General features: G+C 34.1%; 2 long non-coding RNA genes across 2 annotated transcripts in view; one reads left to right on the top strand and one right to left on the bottom strand.

Annotated features, from left to right (window-relative positions):
- LOC306650798 overlaps window positions 1-24,116 on the bottom strand; it is a 393,776-nt gene that overhangs the window by 212,535 nt on the left and 157,125 nt on the right. The gene's annotated exons all lie outside the window — the stretch shown is intronic.
- LOC306650800 overlaps window positions 1-24,116 on the top strand; it is a 392,843-nt gene that overhangs the window by 212,898 nt on the left and 155,829 nt on the right. The gene's annotated exons all lie outside the window — the stretch shown is intronic.

Here is a 24,116-nt window from a genome sequence, read left to right as displayed (position 1 = left end):
TGGAACAAAGAAGGGATATCTTCTTTCACCACTTCTATTCAACATTGTCCTTGAAACTCTAGCCAGAGCAATTAGATAAACCTAAGAAATTAAAGGGATACTAATTGGAAAAGAAGAACTCAAACTATCCCTGTTCGCTGATGACATGATTATATATTTAGAGGAACCCAGAAATTCCACCAGAAAACTTTTAGAACTCATAAGTGAATTCAGTAAAGTAGCAGGATATAAGATCAATGCTCATAAATCCAATGCATTTTTATACATAAGTGATGAATCTTCAGAAAGAGAAATTAGGAAAACTACCACATTCACAATAGCATCGAAAAAAATAAAATACTTGGGAATCAATCTCACAAACGAGGTGAAAGACCTCTACAATGAGAACTACAGAATACTAAAGAAAGAAATTAAGGAAAACCTTAGAAGATCTAAAGATCTTCCATGTTCTTGGATAGGCAGAATTAATATTGTGAAAATGACCATACTACCAAAAGTGCTAAACAGATTCAATGCAATTCCAATTAAAATCCCAATGATGTACCTTACAGAAATAGAGCAAGCAATTATGAAATTCATCTGGAAGAATAAGAAACCCAGAATAGCTAAAGCAATCCTCAGTAGAAAGAGCGAAGCAGGGGGCATCGCAATACCAGATCTTCAACTCTACTAGAAAGCAATAGTAACAAAAACGGCATGGTATTGGTACCAAAATAGTGGTACAGAATAGAGAATATGGACACAAACCCAAATAAATACAATTTTCTCATACTAGACAAAGGGGCCAAAAATATGCAATGGAGAAAAGATAGCCTCTTCAACAAGTGGTGCTGGGAAAACTGGAAAACCATATGCAACAGAATGAAATTAAACCCCTATCTCTCACCCTGTACACAACTCAACTCAAAATGGATCAAGGACTTTGGAATTAGACCAGAGACCCTGCATCTTATAGAAGAAAAAGTAGGTCCAAATCTTCAACTTCTCGGCTTAGGATCAGACTTCCTTAACAGCACTCCTATAGCACAGGAAATAAAAGCAAGAATCAACAACTAGGGTAGATTCAAACTAAAAAGCTTTCTCTCAGAAAAGGAAACTATCAGCAATGTGAAGAGAGTGCCTACAGAGTGGGAGCATATCTTGCCACTCATACTTCAGATAGAGCACTAATTTCCAGAATATATAAAGAACACAAATAAGTCTAGAACAAGAATACAAATAATCCCATCAACAAATGGGCTAAGGAAATGAAGAGACACTTCACAGAAGAAGATGTACAAGCAATCAACAGATATATGAAAACATGTTCAACATCTCTAGTAATAAGAGAAATGCAAATCAAAACTATCCTAAGATTCCATCTCACCCCAATTAGAATGGCGATTATCAAGAACACAAGCAACAATAGGTGTTGGTGAGGATGTGGGGAAAAAGGTACACTCATACATTGCTGGTGGGGTTGCAAATTAGTGCAGCCACTCTGGAAAGCAGTATGGAGATTCCTCAGAAAGATTGGAATGGAACCACCATTTGACCTAGCTATTCCACTCCTTTCCCTATACCCAAAGGACTTAAAATCAGCATACTACAGAGATACAGCCACATCAATATTCATTGCTGCTCAATTCACCATAGCCAGATTGTGGAACCAACCTAGATGTCCTTCAATTGATGAATGGATAAAGAAACTGTGGCATATATATACAATGGAATATTACTCAGCCATAAAGAATGATAAAATTATGGCGTTTGCAGGCAAATGGATGAAATTGGAGAATATCATGCTATGTGAGATAAGCCAATCTCAAAAAACCAAAGGATGAATGATCTCGCTGATAAGCAGATGATGACATATAATGGGGAATGGGAGGGGTTAGCGTTAGGGTTAGGGTTAGGTTTAGGGTTAGGGTAAGGAGCGGGGCAAGAATGGAGGAAGGAAGGACTGTATAGAGGGAAAAGAGGGGTGGGAGGGGTGCGGGGGAAGGAAAAAATAACAGAATGAATCAAACAACATTATCCTATGTAAATTTATGACTACACAAATGGTATGCCTTGACTCCATGTACAAACAGAGAAACAACATGTATCCCATTTGTTGACAATAAAAAAATAAAAAGAATTTTAAGAGAAATTGAACACAACCATTGGGTTACAGAATTTTTTATTTCTTGTCAGAGAGATTTCTAAAGTTTCTGGTTTATTATTAGATCCTCTTTAAGTCAAAAAGAAGCTTGTTACAATAATTAATACTAACATGTCAAACACCAGGCAAAAACGCCCAATTTATTGTGATACATAGATGAGGATACATACATTTTTCATTTAAAAAATTGAGATTAGTCTGATTAAATGGAAAATTATGATGATGAACTTCGAATAAAGCTTGTTATGTTACTTTTAAAATTTAGGATTCTCCTATCCTTAAAAGTTGGCACCATAGATTTATTAAATTACAATAAAGATACTGGTTCCAAGGTTGGGATTTGCCTCTAGACTTTTAGTATACCTATTTTGTAGGTAACAACACTGAAAAGGATTTAATTAACCATAAAGCTTGGCAAAAAATATTATGGAATCACACATCTTTTTCCTGTAAATATACATTAAAAAATTGCCAGATTTTTGTTATATTCCATCTGCAATTCATTGTGTACTTAAAAACCATTTTGAATAAACTTATTTTATTCACCAAATTAAACCTTCACATGCTGGTTTTACTCTCATAGAAAAAAGTGCAGAAGACCAACAATGACAAACTTATTTTTGCTGATGATTAAACTTAACCAGTTGCTCTCAGGTTTTAAATTTCATCCCCTGATAATCTTTCACCAAACTTCACTAGAACCTTCATTTGCAATGTCAAACCTCTTGTGATGAAACTGTCTCTGTATACCCACTACTGCTTCAAATTATAATATTCTGGCAATTAGATACAATGTGTGCTTTCAGAGGGGAATTATAATTAAGTTAGAAGAATCTTAGAACACCATTTCTTCAAAGATATTTATTCCAGAAATTCATATTTATTCTTTATTTTCAGCATAAGCAGGTCAAACCAAACTAGTTTGTGTCAAAGAAAAAAACCTAAGATAAAGCAGACATTTTTAGTTTCTCTATCTACATATTTTGAGAAAATATATGGAGAAATCTTTGTAATTTCTTGTGCAAAAAAACTGTGGCAACATACTACAAAGAGAAATTTGTCATAGTGGATATTGACAAAAATAAGTACTTGGGTAAGATTTAAAATTTTCATCACACAGGCATTTTTGTTGCAACAGTGGTCCTAGAAGGAGAGTTGACCTTTAACAGTGACACCTGTCAAGAGAATTATCCAGTATGTGAGACAAACCAAATTCTTTTCCTGAAATTTGTGATATCTATGTATTTTGTCTTCCCCACAGGCAAATAAGCCGATAGTCTATGAGGAGAGTCATCTATAAGATTTAGATGAAAGTGCTCTGGTGATCAGGTGAGGTAGTTAATGACAGAGAAAAGCAACTAGCTCAAAACGCAACATTCTGTTGCACTAGAAACTAAAGTAATATTTTTCTAGACAAATAATATTGTTGACTAGATAAAGAAATGATGAAATATATTATGTTTTCTTATGCTTTGATGTAACTTGGAAAGTCTGTATATTGAATAAAAAAGACTCTAGGAATACATTAGAGACAAGCAGAAAGAAAGGATTTGAGAGCTAATATATAGAAAATATTGGAAAATGTTTAGCAATCAGTTCAGTTGAGATGTGTGTGCAAGAGATAGTCAAAATATTCTTGAGGTTACAAGCCTTGGTTTCTCAGGAAATACTTAAAGAAAATTTCCAGATGAGTATGTAACAAAACATATAAGACTACATGTCCTTCCCATGTGAATATGAAAACAAACATGTATTAGATATTACTTAAATTTCAAGTTCTGAAACATTATAGTCATTCACTAAATAATTCTTTATTATTCTTATATCATTTGTTTTAGTCAGCTTTTTCACTGCTGTGATTTAAAGACCTGACCAGAACAATTGTAGAGGAGGAAAAGTTTATTTAAGGGCTCACAGTTTCAGAGGTCTCAGTCCATATACAGTCAGTTCCATCATGGCAGAAGAGTATGGCAGAGGGAAGCAGCTCATAGAGGATCAGGGAGCAGAGAGAGAAGTCTCCACTTGCCAGATACAAATATATACCCCAAAGCCACGCCCCAATTTCTACCTCCTCCAGTCATACACTACCACTTACATTACCACTCAGTTAATCCCTATTGATGATTAATTCACTGATTGGGTTAAGATTCTCACAATTCACTTATTTCTCCTCCAAACCTTCTTGCATTATCTCACACATGAGCTTTTGGGGGACACCACATCTAAACCAGAACATCATTCTAATATTCACACAAATATATTTGGACTTTATATATCCACCATAGCAGATTATTATAATATTCATGGTTGAAGTTTATCTCCATAACAAATCCATAAGAAGGAGATTAATAAAAATGATTCTTTGCATTTGGATGAAAATCTTGCCAAATTTATACAATTTTGGAAGGATCAAGTATCTACCAATCAAGTATTCTTTCCTGTAACATTCAGGCATTAAAATCCATGTTAAGTGCTAAAGTAGATAAAAATAGCAGATAAATCACAATAGGAAGAGAGAAGGACCTTGTGTCAATTTACTATTTGTTCTGTTTTGTTTTTTGAGATAAGGTCTCACACTTTCTCAGGACAGTCTCAAACTCTTGGGCTCAAGCAATTCTCCTACCTCAACCTCTCCAGTGCTGTGACCACAGGGTGTGCCACTATACCTGGCTTACCAATATACTTTTTACATCAGAGTAGACTTTTTAAAAATTTCCTCTTGATATTAAGGTAATCTTTATGTTTTCCAAAAAATTACATATACAAATATGAAATACAACTATATTGAAAGAAATGCTACTACAGAGAAGTTACTAGAATATTCTAACTTCCATAGAGACTGAAAAATATAGACCATGCCAAAATGCCTATGTATATTCTTACAAATGTACTTGGTTACCTCTGTGCTGAGAAAGAGGCCAGAATTCTCAATTATAAAGTAATTACTTCCTAGAGAATTCTTCCCCTTGGTAATAGATACAGATTTAACATCCCTAATCCAAAAGTCTAGACTCTGAAATTCTCCAAACTTAGAAGTTTTTGATTATCTATATGATACCACCAGGAGAAAATTCAACATTGGACTCATGTGGTGGTCTGAACTCCAAACACAGATGTACTAACAGTAGCTTATAAAATTACCTCCAGGATAATAAATAAAGTGTATATGAAACATTAATGAATTTCCTATCTAGACTTAGTTCCCAAGCCCAAGATATCTCATCAAGTGTATGCAGATATTACAAAATATGAAAAAATGCACTTTCAGTCCCAAGTTATGGACCTCAAATGTCTCAACCTCTATCTCCATGAATCTCTCTCTGTAAGCCCAAAATTGGTTTTGTCTTTACTAAAAGTCTGTGTATTACTCAGGTTTTTTCACTGTGATTAAAATACCTGATAAGAACCAATTAGAGGAGAAAAAGTTTATTTTGGGCTCGTAGTTTCGTAGATCTCAGTATATGATATGCCAACATCATCACTCTGGGTCTGATGAGAGTCAGGACATCATGGCAGAAGGTAGTGGTAGAAGAAAGCTGTTCACCTTATGGTAGAATGAAAAAGACAAAGAGAGAGAGAGAGAGAGAGAGAGAGAGAGTAATCAATGCACCAGAGACAAAATACAAACCGCCAAAGTACCCTACTTCTTCTACTTGGGTTCTACCTGCGAATAATTGCCACCCAGTATAGTAGTACTTTTAAATTATTAATTCATTAAATGGTTAATTCACTGATTAGGTCACATATCTCTTAATCTAATCATTTTGCCTCTGAACAATGCTCCATTGCCTAAATGAACTCCTTTGGTGTATACCTCATATCCAGACCATGACAGTCTGTCACTTGCAGAGTTGGTTAAAGAAAATCAAACAAAACAAGTGATATTTCATGAGACTAATTTCTCTGACATGCTTCAAATTTGTAAAATTTCAACTTGCATACAAATCTCTATGTGCAGACCTATTTTTTTTTAAGATTTAAAATCTCATCTGCTAGGGAAAGATTCATTTACCCTCGTATGTCTTATAAAACAGAATACTTCTATGCAATGGAATATACTTATTCACCATGAAAGTATTAGAGGATTTAAAGAATATATGCTATCATTGTACTGTATCTACATAGTAATATACTCCAGATAATTGGAGTAAAATATTCATTCATTTGTAATTGTCATGGTGTAGCCCAACCTTGAAGATGGACTAAAAACCACAGTTCCACACAATCTACACCCACTTTTCTTAATGGGCCAAAGCAAATAAATCTTGCTGACCACACTCTTTAGTCAGAATTGCTAGTAGATAATAGAAAATATATATTTTACAGAGGACATATCTGTAGTGAAGTATTTCATGAATGTTTTGTTCAACAGCTATGTTACTTACCTGGAAAAGTTTCTTACCACATTTCCATATTTTTATGTAAAATCATTTCTGCAAAAACATGTTTCGGGTCTATCAAACTGAATTTTTCCCAAAAAAATAATTAGTAATGCATTTGAACCACTAAGTCTAGAAATGTGTGAACTTCTAATTCCTAATTAATACTCTGGTCTTTTATTGGTAATATGTAAATTTCCTTCTTTCTAACAAGTGCCTTATAATAGGCTTGGTTTAATATTGTGACTTCTATTACTCTATGTATATATTCAAATTTTGATTGCAAAAATAAAATAAATAGTATAAAAATATGGACAAAGAGGTGAGACTCATAATTTCATATAATCTCTATTTTTAAAAGTGATTCCCCTATTAATGATGGCATAACTAATAATTTTTTTAAAAATGATCACTCCAAAGCCTATGGGCATCCTATTGTACCAAGTTGCCTTCCAAAGATTAAGAAAAAGGTACATTTTAGTGCACTAGAGATTGAACATACAACTTCTTTTCTCACACAAAATTGATTTATGAGAAAATGCCCTAACCTTTTTATATTTAAAAAAGTAAATTTCTGTTTCCTATTCAGGACTTTGTTTAATCACCACTCAATATTGACAAGATACAACTTGATCATTCATTTTTCTCTTCATACAACTTGGGATTCTAATGGTCATTTGAAGTTTACATTTTCTGGGAGAAATGTGCTCTCTATAGTTGAATGCTGCTCAAAAGGATAAGTATTATTGGATTTTCAGAGCTCAACACTATTAATATTTTCTAAGAATATAAATGTGTCTACATATAGCAAAAATTTTAGAAATTTTCCATGCAAGACTTTTGATTTTTACAAAAAACAAGCTATAATTTCCTTGAGAAGCTGGAATATCACATCATTAATAACTTTCTCTTTGCTTGAAACTCCTCAAGGAGAGGGAAAGTTTTATGATGGATATTGATAAAGTTGTCTACTTTGGAAAATTGCATTTGTAATTCCCTTGTATTGATCAGAATTTTTATGTAGAATGTCTTACATATGCAATTTATAATAATTAATTTCATTACCTCTATTACTATCATAAGTAACTCTTTCTGTTATCTGTGTTGTTACTTTGCTTTTTTCTGAAATTAAATTTCCTATTATTTATTTAGGGTGGACTGAAAAGCCCTCTAAATTTTACCAATCTTCATGTGTATTCTCTGCAGATAGAGAGAAACAAAATGAGCTAGATATTCCAAAAATCACTTCATACATGGGATTAAGAAAATATATCTTTGAGACTTCTGAAAATGGTGGACTAGAGGAAGGCTGCATTCCTAGGTGCTCCAGGCCTCAGGATTAAGCATCAGGAGTACTGTTTCTCAGAGAGAAATTCAAGACAGAATTCCAAGAAGAAATGGAAAGAATATATGAGCATAGACAGTGACCATCCATTCTCATCGACTATTTTGACCACCTCAGTGGAATCAATTCCTTCTTTCATTTTTCATAAAGAATTTTGTTCCTTTCTTTCCCCTTGTCCCTTGGTGTTTTTTCTGTGCTGGTTGATCAATGGATGGATATATATATATATATATATATATATATATATATATATATATATATAAAGAGAGAGAGAGAGAGAGAGAGAGAATGTTATTTTTCTTTGCCTGTCTTTTGAGGACTAGGAATTTTGTTTTCATTTGTATCAACCCCTTTTTTCTTTCTCTCTTTTCTTCTCCCACTAACAGCCAAATTCTCTTATTCTTTCTTTCTCTCTCTCTTTACTTTGTTTTTCCTAATTTTTTACTCCTTCCTTATAACCATTATCTGCTTCATCTCTTCTGTGTTCCCTTCACTAACCTTTTGAAATTGTAAACTCTCTTCTACCTCCTATCACATTTTCTTTTCTCATAATTAACTGTGTTTCTACCATCTTTTAGAACTAATAGTTTCATATAATTCCTGCCCCACCATTCATGTTGTTTCAATTATTACTGCTGTGGATGACATAGTAGAGACCTGTTGTTTGCTTTAATGCCAGATCTAGTTCATGGTTACTGATTGTTTTTTCCATTGCCAATTGCTGATCTGACCATTCTTGCTTTTTGTGGTAATTAACATTTTAGTTATCAGGTAAGAACCAAGTATCTAATGTTCTTTATTGTTTGTATTGGTTGCTTTTATTCTTTGTTTCCCCCTGTAGTGTGAGGTACTGGGAACCTACAGAGGCACTACAAGTTTGCAGGGTAAAGACCCTGCTGCTGAACTAAACTCAGCCAAAATACAATGTTCCTTGCCCCATGCACAAATAGATGACACTCAAATATCAGCTACATGTTAATACAAAGAATAGAAGAAACAAAAATCTAAACTAACAACCAAGCTCCAGATAAAAATAGCTAGGGGTGGGCCCTTAAATCCCCCTCATCAACATTCTCTGCTCTAGCAAAAATAGAAATAACACACAGGTTGTGGGTACCATACCTACAAGAGTGATCTCAATCTTGATCATGCTAGTGTGCTTTTGCAATTGAAAGCTGTGCCCTACATAGGCCTGCATGTAAGACTTTAAGAAAAATCCATCACCAACAGATGTGTAAAGTCCAATGTAAGAATATAAGAAATATGAAAAAAAAGGTAATGTCATTAACTAAAGTTCATAATTCACAAGAAACTGACTCCCAAAGTGGATGAAATATAAAATGAATAATTCAAAAGAATTATTTAAAATAACCAATGAATTCCAAGAGAACATGGAAAAATAACTGAATGAATTAAGGAAGTCAGTACCAAATATGAATCACAAATTCAATAAGGAGATAAAAATGTTTTTAAAAGAACCAAATAAAAATCATGGAAATGAAAGACACAATAAATAAAATAAAATGTTCTGTTCAAAGTCTTTCTAATAGAGTAGACTATATTGAGGACAGAATTTCAGACCTAGAAGACAAAATGGTAAGGCTTGAACATCATACATTATTAAAGAAAAGAAAATAAGTAACCGTGATCAGAATATATGATAACTCTGGGACAACATTAAGAGACCAAATTTATGAATCATTGGAATTGAGGAGGGTTGTAAGAGGCAGACTAATGGAATGGATAACTTTTTTTCAGGTAAATAATAACAAAATTTTCCATTCTTGAGAATGAAATTGGCACTCAGATACAGGAGGCATTCAGAACCCCAAATATACAATATCAAAAAAGAACCACTTCATGACACATTATAATTAAAATGCCTAACATACAGAAATGCCTATCATACAGAATAGGGATAGAATTTTGAAAGCCTCCAGAGAAAACTGTCAGGTCACATTTAGAGCAAGCCAATCAGAATCACTTCTGATTTCTTAGCACAAACTCTAAAAGCCAGAAGGGCTTGGTATGATGTGTTCCAAGTCCTAAAAGAAAATAACCATCGACCAAAATTGTTATATCCCACAAAACTATCCTTGAAAGTTGGAGAAAACTAAAAATCTAAGACAAAAACTAAAATAATTCATGACTAAGAAGACAACACTACAGAACTTAAAGAAATACACCATAGAGGAGGAAAAAAAGTAAAACCCAGAGCTCACATATTAACAAGTGTCATTTGAAGAGAAGTTAACTAAATAAGAAACAGAACTAAAAATGATGGGGGTGAGAGAAGAATGGAGGAACTTCAGATTACATAGAGAGAAATGAGAGGGAGGAGGGGGTATGAAAGATGGTGGAATGAGACAGACATCATTATCCTATGTACATGTATGATCATACGAATGGTATGACTCTATATGATGCACAACAATAGAAATGAAAAGTTGTACCCCATTTGTTACAATGAATCAAAATGTAGTCTGTAAAAATAAAAAAAAACCTAAAAATTATAAATAAATCAAAATGTCAGGAATTAATAAACATCTCTCTATAATGACATTGAATGCAAATGATCTCAACTTTCCAATTAAAAGACATAAGCTGACATAATGGATTAAAAAACAAAACCCAACTATATGTTGTTTTCAAGAGACTTAAAGTCAAAGACAGCCACAGGCTGAAAGTAAAAGGATAGAAATTGATATCCATGTGAATGGAGCCCAACATCAAGCAAGGGTACCTTCTCATATCTGATGAATCATATTTGAAAGCAAATTTAATCAGAAAAGACAAAAATGCTCATTTCTTACTACTTACAGAAACAACCCAAGAAGAAGTTATGATAATAATAATAAATATTTATGCCCCCACATTAAGTGAAACTAATTACATAAAAGAGATATTATTAAAGCAAAATCTGGGATAGACCCCAGTACAAATGTATTGGGTGATTTCAATACATCTTCATCACCATTAGATAGGTCATCCAGACATAAACTCAGTAAAGACTCTTTGGACCTGAAAAATATTATGAATTGAATGGACCTAACAGACATATAAAGAATGTTAAATTCCCAAACAGCTGAATACACTTTCTTCTCAGCAGCTCATGAAACCTTCACCAAAACAGACTATATATTACTCAACAAATCAACTCAAAAATATAAAAAAGTATCCATTGCATCTTATCAGATCATAATGAAATGAAATTAAAAATGAGGAAGACAAAACCTACAGAAAATATATATACACATGGCAAGTGAATAATACACTTTTGAATGATGAATGAGAGAAAAAATGAGGGAGAAATATTAAAAATTCTAAACTCATAATAGTGATACAACATGACACCCAGAGTCTCTGTAATACTATGAAGGCAGTTCAATGAGGAAAGTTTTTAGCTATGAGTGCCTACATAAAAACATGAGAAATATTCCAAATGAAAACATCTAATGATGCATCTCAAGGTCCTTGAAAAATATAGAACAATCCAATTCTAAAACCAGTAGAAAGAAATAATTAAGGCCCACCCAGCAAGGAGGGGAGGAGGGCCCCTGTGCAAAGGTCCCGTGGCTCCCCAGGCCAGCCTCCATCTTGTGACACTGCAGTCAATGCCATAGCCCCCACCCTAGGACAACAAGCAGAGCCTGGAAGCAACATCCCACCATAATGAAGGCCACCACAGTGCTGCATAACTGAACAGGTCACCGAAAGCCACCACACAGCCCGCCCTCACAGTCCCATCTCTGAAAGCAGTCGGCCATCCTAGGCCACCTCAACGGTCATCTTGGGTTACCTCTGCTAATGCCACTGCCATCTTTAGTTGGGGGACCTTTCATCATGGGACATCAGCTGGAGACTAGAAGTCCAATTTCCAAGTACCTACAGGTTAGCCATTGCCAACACCACCAAGTAGGGATGTGGCCACTTCCATCTAGGGACAAAAGCCAGGATTTGGAAGACCAATTCCAAGGTCCCTACAGGCTTGGTTACACCTGAAATCCCCTTTCTCTCTTCTCTCCTGCTAAGAGTCAACTTCAACTGATTCCTCTTTCACTCTTCTTATGATGTAATACCTCTAAATCTTTATCTCTTACCTCATAAACATCACACCCTACACCTCCCTCCATTCTATTTTTGTCCACCATTAGAAACTGTAGGCACTATTGCAAATGTACTCTTTATATTCTAAAGAATAATTGAACACATCAATTCTGTTTATTGTGACAAAACTGTAAATATTTTAATAGGGGCTAACTGATTTAAAGGTGCATATTGTTTGCATTGGATGCTGTTAATATTGATTTCCCCCTTAAAGGTATTGGAAACCTACAGGGACACTTTAAATCTATAGGGTAGAAACCTTAATACCTTGAATCTGCATTGCTAGAGGGGAAGAAACATGAAAAACATGAAAAACCAGGGGAAGAAAACACCTCAAACAAACCAAGACACCAAAATAAAAGAATTCATTGACAGCACAGTAGAAGAAATTTCAGAGAGAGAATTCAGAATGTACATAAATAAAGTGATCTGTGGAGTAAAGGATGATAAAAGAGAGCAAATGGAGGCAGCAAATGATCAGTTCAATAAAGAGCAATGAGAGAAAATGTAGGAAGCAAAACATTACTTCAATAAATAGATAGAGATAATGAAACCAAACAGAAATCCTTGAAATGAAGGAAACAATCAACCAAATTAAAAACTCAATGGAAAACATCACCAACAGACTAGACCACCAGAAAACAGAACTTCAGAAAATGAAGACAAATTATATGATCTAGAAAATAAAGTTGACCACACAGTGAAGATGGTAAGGAACCATGAACAGAACCTCCAAGAAATATGGGATAACATAAAAAGACCAAATTTAAGAATTATTGGGATAGAGATATGTACAGAGATACAAACCAAGACATTTATAATCTCTTCAATGAAATAATATCAGAAAATTTCCCAAACCTGAAAAATGAAATGAAAAAATTAAATACAAGAGCCTTATAGGTCAAAAAATTACAACAGACCCACACCAAGACATATTATCATGAAAATACCTAGCGTACAGAATAAGTATAGAATTTTAAAGGCCAAAAGAAAAAAGTACCAGATTATATGTAGGGGGAAACCAATATGTATATCAGCAGATTTCTCAACCCAGACCCTCAAAGCTTAGAGATCCTGGAACAACATATACCAGGCTCTGAAAGATAATGGATGCCAACCAAGAATCTTATATCAAACAAAATTAAGTTTCAGATTTGATGTTGAGATAAAAACCTTCCATGATAAATAAATGTTAAAAGAATTTACAACTGGAAAGCCTGCACTACAGAACATTCTCAGCAAAATATTCCATGAGGAAGAAGTGAAAAACAACAATGAAAGACAGAAAAGGGAGGGAACTACACTAAAGGAAAAGTCAATCAAAAAAGAAACCAAGTCAAGTTAAAAAGCAAAAATAAACCAAAATGACTCAGAATACAAATCATATCTCAATAATAACCCTGAATATTAATGGTCTAAACTCATTTATAAAAGACAAAGACTGGCATATTGAATTTTAAAAAAAGACTCAACAATATGCTACCTTCAAGAAACCCATCTCATATGAAAACACATCCACAGATTGAAAGTGAAAGGATGGAGAAAAACATATCACTCTCATGGTCTGCATAAAAATGCAGGGGTTTCTGTCCTCATATCAGATAAAGTGGTTTTCAAGCCAAAATTAATCAGAATGGACAAAGAAGGGTACTTCGTACTGCTTAAGGGAATGATATATTACCAATACATAACAATTATTAACATTTATGCCCCAAACAATGGAACATCTATGTACATCAAACTCTTCTCAATTTCAGGAATCAAATGCAGTACAACACAGTAATACTGGATGAGTTTAACATGCTTCTCTCACCATTAGAAAGATCTTCCAAACAAAAACTAAACTGAGAAACTATAACTCAGTAATACAATCAATAACTTAGACTTAATAGACATATATAGAATATTCCATCCATCAATGAGCAAATACACTTTTTTCTCAGCAGCACATGTATCCTTCTCTAAAATAGACCATCTATTATGCCACAAAACAACTCTCAGAAATACAAAAAATAGAGATACTACCTTGTATTATATCAGATCATAATGGAATGAAATTAGAAATCAGTGATAAAATAAAAAATAGAAACTACTCCAACAACTAGAGACTAAAGAGTATGCTATTGAATGAGGCATGGATAGCAGAAGACATCAGGGAGGATATAAAAAAATTCTTAGAGGTAAACAAGAACAATGATACAACATATCAAAATCTCTTGAATACTATGAAGACAGAGCAAAGAGGAAAGTTCATTGCATTGAGCTCATTCATTAAAAGAATGAAAAGTCAAAAAATAAATGACCTAACATTCCAACTCAAAGCACTAGAAAAAGAAGAATAAATGAACACCAAAACTAATAACCAAACTCATTCTTTGAAGCTAATAATGCCCTGATACCAAAACCAGACAAAGAGACATCGAGGAAAGAAAATGTCAGAACAATATCCCTAATGAATATATGTGCAAACATTCTTAACAAAATTTTAGCAAATTGCATACAAAAAATATTAAAATGATAGTGCACCATGATCAAGTGAGTTTCATCCCAGGGATGCAAGGTTGGCTCAACATCTGGAAATCAATACATGTAATTCACCACATTGACAGGTTTAAAGTTAAGAATCACATAATTATTTCAATAGATGCAAAAAGAGCATTTGATAAAAAACGGCATTGCTTCATATGAAAATATTAGAAAACATAGAGATAGAAATATAAATCAACATTGTAAAGGCTATCTATCCTAAGCCTATGGTCAACATCATTCTAAATGGAGAAAAACTGAAAGCATTCCCCCTAAAAATTGGAACAAGGCAGGAATGCCCTCTTTCACCACTTCTATTCAACATAGTCCTTGAAACTCTAGCCAGAGCTATTGGACAGACCAAAGAAATTAAAGGGATATGAATAGGAAAAGAAGAACTCAAGGTATTCCTATTTGCTGATGACATGATTCTATATTTACAGGAGCCAAAAAATTCCACCAGAAAACTTCTAGAACTCATAAATGAATTCAGTAAAGTAGCAGGACATAAAATCAACACTCATAAATCTAATGCATTTTTATTCATAAGTGATGAATCCTCTGAAAGAAAAGTAGGAAAACTACCCCATTCACAATCACCTCAAAAAAATTAAATAATTGGGAATCAATTTAACAAAAGAGGTGAAAGACCGCTACAATGAGAATTACAGAACGCTAAAGAAAGAAAACCTTAGAAGATGGAAAGATCTCCCATGTTGTTGGATGGGCAGAATTAATATTGTCAAAATGGCCATACTAACAAAGTGCAATTCCAATTAAAATCCCAATGACATACCTCATGGAAATAGAGAAAGCAATCATGAAATTCATTTAGAAGAATAAGAGACCCAGAATAGCTAAAGCAATCCTTAGCAGGAAGAGCGAAGCAGGTGGTATCACAATAGCAGATCTTCAAATATACTACAGAGCAATAGTATCAAAAAACAGCATGGTATTGGCACCAAAATAGACAGGTAGACCAACGATACAAAATAGAGGACATGGACACAAACCCAAATAAATACAATTTTCTCATACTAGACAAAGGTGCCAAAAATATGCAATGGAGAAAAGATAGCCTCTTCAACAAATGGTGCTGGGAAAACTGGAAATTCTTATGCAGCAAAATAAAACTAACCCCCTATTTCTCACCCTGCAGAAAAAACCCAACTCAAAATGGATCAAGGAACTACAAATTAGACCAGAGACAGTGCACCTAATAGAAGAAAAAGTATGTCCAAATCTTCATCATGTCGGCTTACGACCAGACTTCCTTAACATGACTCCAAAAGAACAAGAAATAAAAGAAGGAATGAATAATTGGGATAGATTCAAACTAAAAAGCTTTTTCTCAGCAAAGGAAACGATCAACAATGTGAAGAGAGGGCCTACACAGTGGGAGAAAAATCTTTGCTACACGCACTTCTGATAGAGCACTAATCTCCAGAATCTATAAAGAATTCAAAAAACTTTACACCAAGAATACAAATAATCCAATCAATAAATGAACTAAAGAAATGAGCAGACACTTCACAGAAGATCTACAAGCAATCAATAGATATATGAAAGAACATTCAACATCTCTAGTAATAATAGAAATGCAAATCAAAACTACCCTAAGATTTCATCTCACCCCAATTAGAATGGAGATTATCAAGAATACAAGCAACAATAGGTGTTGGCGAGAATGTGGGGGAGAAGTTACACTCATACATTGCTGGTGGGGTTGCAAATTGGTGCAGCCACTCTGGAAAGTAGTATGGAGATTCCTTAGAAAACTCAGAAGGGAGTCACTATTTGACTCAGCTATCCCACTCCTTGGCCTATATCCAAAGGACTTAAAATCAGCATACTACAGTGATGCAGCTACATCAATATTTATTGCAGCTCAATTCGCAATAGATAGATTGTGGAACCAACGTAGGTGCCCTTCAATAGATGAATGGATAACGAAACTGTGGTATATATATATGCAGTGGAATATTACTCAGTCATAAAGAAGAATAAAATTATGGCATTTGTAGGTAAATGGATGGAGTTGGAGAATATCATGCTAAATGAAATAAGACAATTCCAAAAATCCCAAGGGTGAATGATTTCTCTGATAAGTGGATGATAATACATAACAGGGTTGGGTGAGGAGGTAAGGGAAGTATGGAAGAAGGATGGAAGAAGTGTGGTAGAGGGAAATGAGGGGTGGGGAGGGGGAGGGGAGGAATGATAATAGAATGAGACAAACATCATTACCCTATGTACACATATGAACACACAAATGGTATGACTCTACTTCATGTACAACCAGAGAAACTATAGTTGTACCCCATTTGTATACAATGAACCATACTTTTTAAAAAGTGAAAAAAAATCTCAAAAAGCTTAACACCAACAAACCAAATAATGCAATTAAGAAATTAGCCAATGAATTAGACATAAACTTCTCAAAAGAAGAAATAATACAAATGGCAAACAAATACATTAAAAATTGTTCAACATGATCAGCACATAGGGCAATGCAAATAAAAATTACACTGAGAAGTCATCTCATATCAGTCAGAATGGCAGTCATCAAGAATACATACAATAACAAACTCTGGAAAGGATTTGCAGAAAAAGGAATACTTTTACACTGTTGGGATTGTACGTTAGTACAACCACTATGGAAATCAGTATGAAGGTTCCTTAAACAACTAGGCATGAAACCACCATATGACCTAGCTATAAAATTCCTTGGAATTTGTCCGAAAGAATTGAAGTCAGCACAGTACAGTGATATATGCATACTCATGTTTATAGCTGCCAAATTATGGAACCAGCCTTAGTATCCATGAACAGATGATTGGATAAAGAAAATATGGTATATATACACAATGGAGTTGTATTCAGTCATGAGAAAAAATGCATGAAAGTTGAGATGATTATGTTAAGTGAAATAAGTCAACTCAGAAGGTCAAGCATCGTATGTTTTCTCTCAAATGTGGAAACTGCAGAGAAAGAAGAAAAGATAGTTGGGGGACATGGGGATCTCATTAAAATCGACAAAGATCAGTAGAGAAAAGGGACCAGTGTGTGGGAATCAGGAAGAGAGCAGGGAAGTTCTGGGGAGTGATATTGGCCAAATTATATTTTTATATTGTGGGCATGTATAAATATGGAACAACAAATCTTGACATTATGTACAATTATAATGCACCAGTAAAAATGTGGAATAAGAAAAAAATGAAAAGGGTGCTTCTTTAAAAATGTGTGCGTGTGTGTGTGTGTGTGTGTGTGTGTGTGTGTGTGCATCTTTCAGATCAATGAACAAGCTGGAAAGAATACAGGCAGGATTTTATCGATTTCCTTACTATACTGAATAATGTTATTATTGGTATTAACAATATTTATTATTTATTGATCAAATTTTATATGGCAGATAATTTATAATAAATGCTTTGCACATTATCTCCATTATTCAACGTAAATTTATGTGACCAGTTCCCCTATTATTCCCATTTACTGATGAGTATTTTCAGTTTGGAGAAACTAAACTTAGTTGCAACACATATCTTGACCTTGAATTTAGGTCTGTCTGACTTCCTAAACCAGTTTTCTTATTTATATGTGTAGCAGAAGCATAACCAGAGAAGAAAAGATGGCAATGATGGAACTTGTTAATTTATTCATTTTTCCAGTGAGAAAATTGCCCACTAAATCAAAGAACTGATTTCCAGTTAGGATGTCAGGATTTGGGCTAATTATTGTTAAAGAAATGAGAATTTCCTGGAAAATATACTATCAGTAAGCAGAGTGCTACTCCTTATATAATGGCAGAAAGAGGAACCAGGAACTTTAATACACACAGATTAATGCCTTCCTTATCCAGATGGGAGACACTAGACCTCTAAGAGACACTGAGAGTAGCCTAAGAAGGGTAATTGTAGCCCTCCAGTTGAGCAGAAATTAACTACATCATCACCATAAAGCATCTCTGACTGAAGAAATTTCATGGAATCATGTTGACCTTACAGTTCATTCCAAAGCATGTAATGGTGAGGGATGAGGAAGGAGAGAACACCATAAATTGAGGGGAGAAAGAGCCTCCAACAGAAGACGTGACAACTTGGAGAAAGGACGGTCGGTATCAGACAAATGTGAATCAAAGCTTCTGAGATGTAGAAGTTCATTTCTTCCCATCTTTTCACCTATAATACGTACAGTTAACCCTATACAAAGATAAACGAACAAACAAAAGAGTAATTCCTAAACACAGGCGATTTAAAAATAAGAAAATAGCATAAGCAAGAGGAAGACAAGGGGGAAAACTGAGGAACGGAATTTACAAAGATATTCACAAGCCATTTGACACACATAATTGAAAACTCTACTAAAGAATATAAGAAATACTTGATTAAAATGGAAACAAAAGCCTTACTCTTGGATGAGAAGATTGGATAATATAAAGTTCCTGATTCTCTGTAAATTGAGCTATAAATTCAAATAAATTGTAATCATGAATATCAATGGATTTTTGATAGGTGGAGGTAAACTTGAAAAAAAAAGTGAAACGGGCTCATTTTGGGGGAAAATTAGGTGAAAATATCCAAGAAAATCTAAAAAATTACTAGTTTTATGAAGAACAATTATTACAGGATAGTAAAAGTTCTATGAGAAATTAATGTTTTAAAAGATTTATACCAGTACAAAATAACACCTCTGAAAAGAAAGCCCATAAGTAGACCCTAATATATATAGGAATGAATTGGATAAAAAAGGAAGCAATTAAATGCATTGATGTTCAATATTCAATGAATACCATTGAAATAACTGTTAGTTGTGTTCAGAAAAAAAGGTAGTACAGGTATCTTAATCTTTACATCAAGATTCTTCCATAAAGATTAAATCGTTAAGTGATACTCTAAGATTACTAGAAAAACATGACAAAAATGATTTTTAACCCAAATACCCAAAATTCATAATGGGGAAAAAAGATTAATGTTACTATATTAAAATTAAAACTTCTACATGGAAAAAAGAAAAACAAAAAAAATGCAATATTTTTCTTATGTCAGAAACAGTGCTTATGATTACAAATTAAAGAGAAAAATACCTATTACTAAATACCCATAAGAAAAAGATAAAATAAATTATTGTATATCCATTTAATGTATATTAAAAACAATGAAGATTCATATGTACTGATATGGAAAAGGTTTTTCAAAATTATACACATATTATTCAATATTATATATATTATTCAATATTTTATATATCTATGCATAGAAAAACAAATTGTATAGAATGGTCATGTGACCTGAAGTTGTCTGTAGAGACAGCTTGACCTTGGCTAAGTAGACCATCATGATTGTGGACAGAAGGAATGTTGTAGATGAAGAGCCAGAATTATTTTGGACTTTCTTAAGCCTTGTAACAGGCTTAACTTTTTTATCAGACCGTAAATTCTCCTGGGTATTATGTAAACTTCTTAGCAGACCTATAGCTTCTAGCAACCCTAAAGCTGAGAATGCTGTCACATCTAAAATCTGTGGAAGAGATTTTTCTGGTTCTGCTGTAGCCTGCCTAACTGATGTTCCCACCAATGTAGTTGGTGAATGTATTGATTTACTATTTCTTTTGTTTTTTATGACTATAAAAGTTCACATAATGTCTTCCACAGTGTAATATGTCATTTAGGGACACTTGATTCCATGTTTCCGGGCAATGATTACTCACATTTGGTTCAGAATAAACTATTTTCTTATTTCCTTAAAACAGTTATGCTTTCACACTGACAGCAGTTATCATGCTGATAAAGACATTGAAAGATATTTTCACATTAAGTGTGATTATCTTTTAATGTAGAATTGCTTCAAATTATTTTATTCTCCTCAGTATATCTACACATTTTATATCAGAAGAAATTTTACAATCAGAAGAAACTATAACAAAATATACTATGATAATTTTTTGTGAAGCATAGTGTAAAGAAAATGAGTTTAATCATCTTAGATTAAATACCTAAAGAGTAAAAGAGAAAAACACAACACTTTATCACCATGGTGGGAAATAGCTTTATTCTGATTGCTTTCTTCTTTGTGAGTCCCTGAGTCATGCAAAATTCAAAACCATAAGCAATCTAAGAGAATTTGTATTAATGTGTTCCTAAAAAGTTTTAGCACTACATTGCTTTATTTAAATGGTAAAATTTTATAATGTGCCATTGTATTTTATATGCCACATATTCAAAGTAAAATAATGAAGGAACATTGTGTTCAAATTGACATAAACCCTTCCTATTTCTGAGCTGGAGGTAAAATACCCACTTGCATTGGTTCTTCCAGTATATTTTCCCCAAGTATTAGTCTCAGTGATAAGTACTAAGAATTTTCACTGTTACCCTCTAATAGTTATATAACAAGAATGATTAAACTACCTAGCAAAAAATAAAGATACTTTAAAGAATTTTCTGCATTCTATGTCTTTTGAAAAATGGTGTACTTATAAGTGATGTGTGTTTTAATACTTAATTTTTTGATACTTTAAAAATTTACTCTACAAAAACAAAACAAAATTTTAAATAACATAAAATTTTGCTGAAATTATTATACCACGGGTTATGCACTTTGTTTCACCAAGTCATATCTTTTCTCTAAACTCATGTTCAAAATATTTTCCAGACCTTGAAAACTAAGCTTTCCCATCTCATAAATAGTTGGATCAGGATCTCAGCCAACCTTTTTCTTTGTTCTCTTCTATGAGTTGAAGAGACTCTCCTGTTAAGGGCAATTCTTGTCTCTGAATTAGAAAAGCAGTTAATTAAGTTCCAGCCATTACATTATAAATGAATAAGATTATTTTCCTTATGAGTTCCACTTTTGTGCACAGTAAGATTTCAGGAGAACTACAGGAAATAAAGTAAAGAAAATAAATAGAGGTTTTGAGAACCTGTTGTTTGGGTTCCAATGTTCCATTTAAAAGGTGATTACTTTAGCTTTTAGAAAGGTATTCTTTATTCCCTGTGGTCTGACATTCTTCACAAATCTCAGTCATGATCACAATCTCTTATTTTTGAATGTTCAAAGAGGAAGGGATCAAATTTTATTCTAACAATAGCTATCTTCTTCAACACCTTAGTTTTTGAAATATTTATTTCATTGGAATGTAAGTCAGCAGATACTCTGTACTTAAAGGATTTTTTTCTAATTAATTTTCAATTTTACAACTTTTATCCCTCTTTTTGTTTCTCAACTTTATAAGTCACCTCAAAATCTGGATCCCCATTACTCAAAACTTCTTCACTTCCATAATATTCTACTAATACTCTTTAGGCACAACTGACATTGTCCTCATACACACCCTGGTGGGCTCAAACACAAGAGAGGGTTTATACATTTCCCCCAGCACCTGCAATTCCTTATCAGATTCAGCTTTTATCTTATCACATTACTCCTGCAGTTTTTAAGGGCCAGCGTGGGGAGACAGTGTGGCCCAGTGGGCTTCAAACACTTTTCGTGTCAGAAAGAGACTTCTGCATCATTTGACTGTGTTGACATTTTCTGTGCTCAGCTCAAGTTTTTGCGTTACTTCTTCAGCAGCCTCTGCTGCCGCTGCCCTTGTTATCTGGGTTAGCCACATTAAAGGAAAAGAACAAACATTTTAGAGTGAATCATGGATACTCAGTGCCTAAGGACAGGAATGAATTCATTAAGGAGGAGGTGGTGGCAACTGCAGAGGAAGAGGAGGTAAGATAGCCGCCACCTCCTAGGTCCGGCTGGGAACAGTGAGGCTGGTAGCTGACCTCGGTCTTGGGTCACAGCAAAAAGAAACAGCGCACCACAAGGAGCACGCAGGAAAACACCCGGTTAAGCACTTCTCAACTCTCCTGCCCTTGGTTCCTTAGCTTCATTCCCACCAGGCTTCTCCTTGTAACATCACTCATTGGCTGAGCAGGTGTGATAAACAAACAAGCAGCCCAAGGAATGTTTCAGCCCAACCACTTTCCTGGCTCTACCCACCTTCTTCAACTTGCTGAAATGATTGAAGTCTCCAGTACAGACTACTTGCATTTCCAGAATTTTAACTTTACTGATGGAGAAATCCTGAGCACCTACTTGTTTCGCGTCCCTAGCCTTCAACCTAAGTTAAAAATAGTGGTAAACTGTCTTTTCATTTAGCTTTTCTTACATTCTTCCAACTTGAATTTACCTTTTGATTTGAGCCAATGAAGGAGAGAAAAATCACCAATGTACAAGTAGGGCATATCTTAGTGTAGTGTGCTTCTGGGTGTTTATTTTCTGAATTATGAAAAATAGAGAGGGAGGTGCTAAATACTTTTGTAAGGGTTCTAAGAGGTTATAAGGATTTTGCATTCCATGTAGAAGTCTTAAGGGTTCTGCTATCTATGACATATGACAAGCATGGCATAATTTGGGGACATACCCAGCCACATGGATCCAGGTACATCATAATTATTATAGTTGTCTCTTTGTCTCTGGCAAAAATTAAATCTGCCATTTGGATTCTTTTTTATTGGTTCTTTTTAGTTATATATAACATTAGTTGTCATTTTGACATAATTATAAAAGCATGGAATATAATTTGTTCTAATTCAATCCCCAGCACTTCCCCTTCCCTCCCCCTCCTCCCCTCTCCCATTCCCTTCCCTCTTCTACTGATCCTTCTGCTATTTATTTTTAAAAATTAGTGCCTTGTGGATATACATGATGGTGAGATTCACTGTGGTATATTCACATATGTATATAGGAAAGCTATGTCCCATTCATTCCATTGCTATTCCCTTATCCTATCCCTCCTCTCTTCCCCTCAATCCCTTTCCTCTTCTCTACTAATCTTTCTTCTGTTTTGATGGACATACCCCTGCCTCCGATTTCTTTTTTCCTTAATTTGGACTAGCTTCTGCATATTAGGGAAATTATTCAACCTTTGATTTTCTGGGTCTGGCTTATTTCATTTAGCATGATGGTCTCCAGATTCATCCCGTATGGATACTTGATGGATGCAAGAATCTCAGCAGTAAAACAAGCTCTCTCCAAAGTGCAATAGTTCTCTAAAATCAATAATTTGCTCCCTGATATTTAAATCACAAAGAACATAAAGATCCAAACATACATTATGGGTTAAATAGAATATCATGGGTTATAAATGATTTTACATTTATGCGCATAGGAGGGGAGAATATTGTTAAGCAAAGATAAAAAGCAAGATGTCAAACTATATATGATGGGATTTGGGAAGATTATTAGGTAACTTTTGACCTGTGACCCAGAAAGTCTTAAATTCTGTCATCCTTCTGTCATAGTTCTTTCCTGTAAAATCTTGAAGGAAATATATATGTGTACCGGAATGTGAAATAAGAGTACTTTATCATTCATTGTGCTTATGACTTTATGCCTAGTACAAAGTTCTTTGGTAAGGCCCTTTTCAAGACGCTTTGAGTTTAAAAGGCCTTATCCTCTTAGTAGTCTCAAACCAAAATTTCAGGATATAATTATCCTGTGACCAGTTGCATGGTACAGTACAAAGGAGGTGAGACCATGATGTCACCTTAAAAAAAACAGAGCCATGGTCAAATCAAGTCAAAGTGAAGGGTGGTTCTGGTCACATGAAAAAAATCAACTTA

The sequence above is a fragment of the Sciurus vulgaris genome (assembly GCF_902686455.1).
Source record: "Sciurus vulgaris genome assembly, chromosome: X".
Taxonomy (NCBI): Eukaryota; Metazoa; Chordata; class Mammalia; order Rodentia; family Sciuridae; genus Sciurus; species Sciurus vulgaris.
This window is presented reverse-complemented; position numbering and strand designations above follow the sequence as displayed.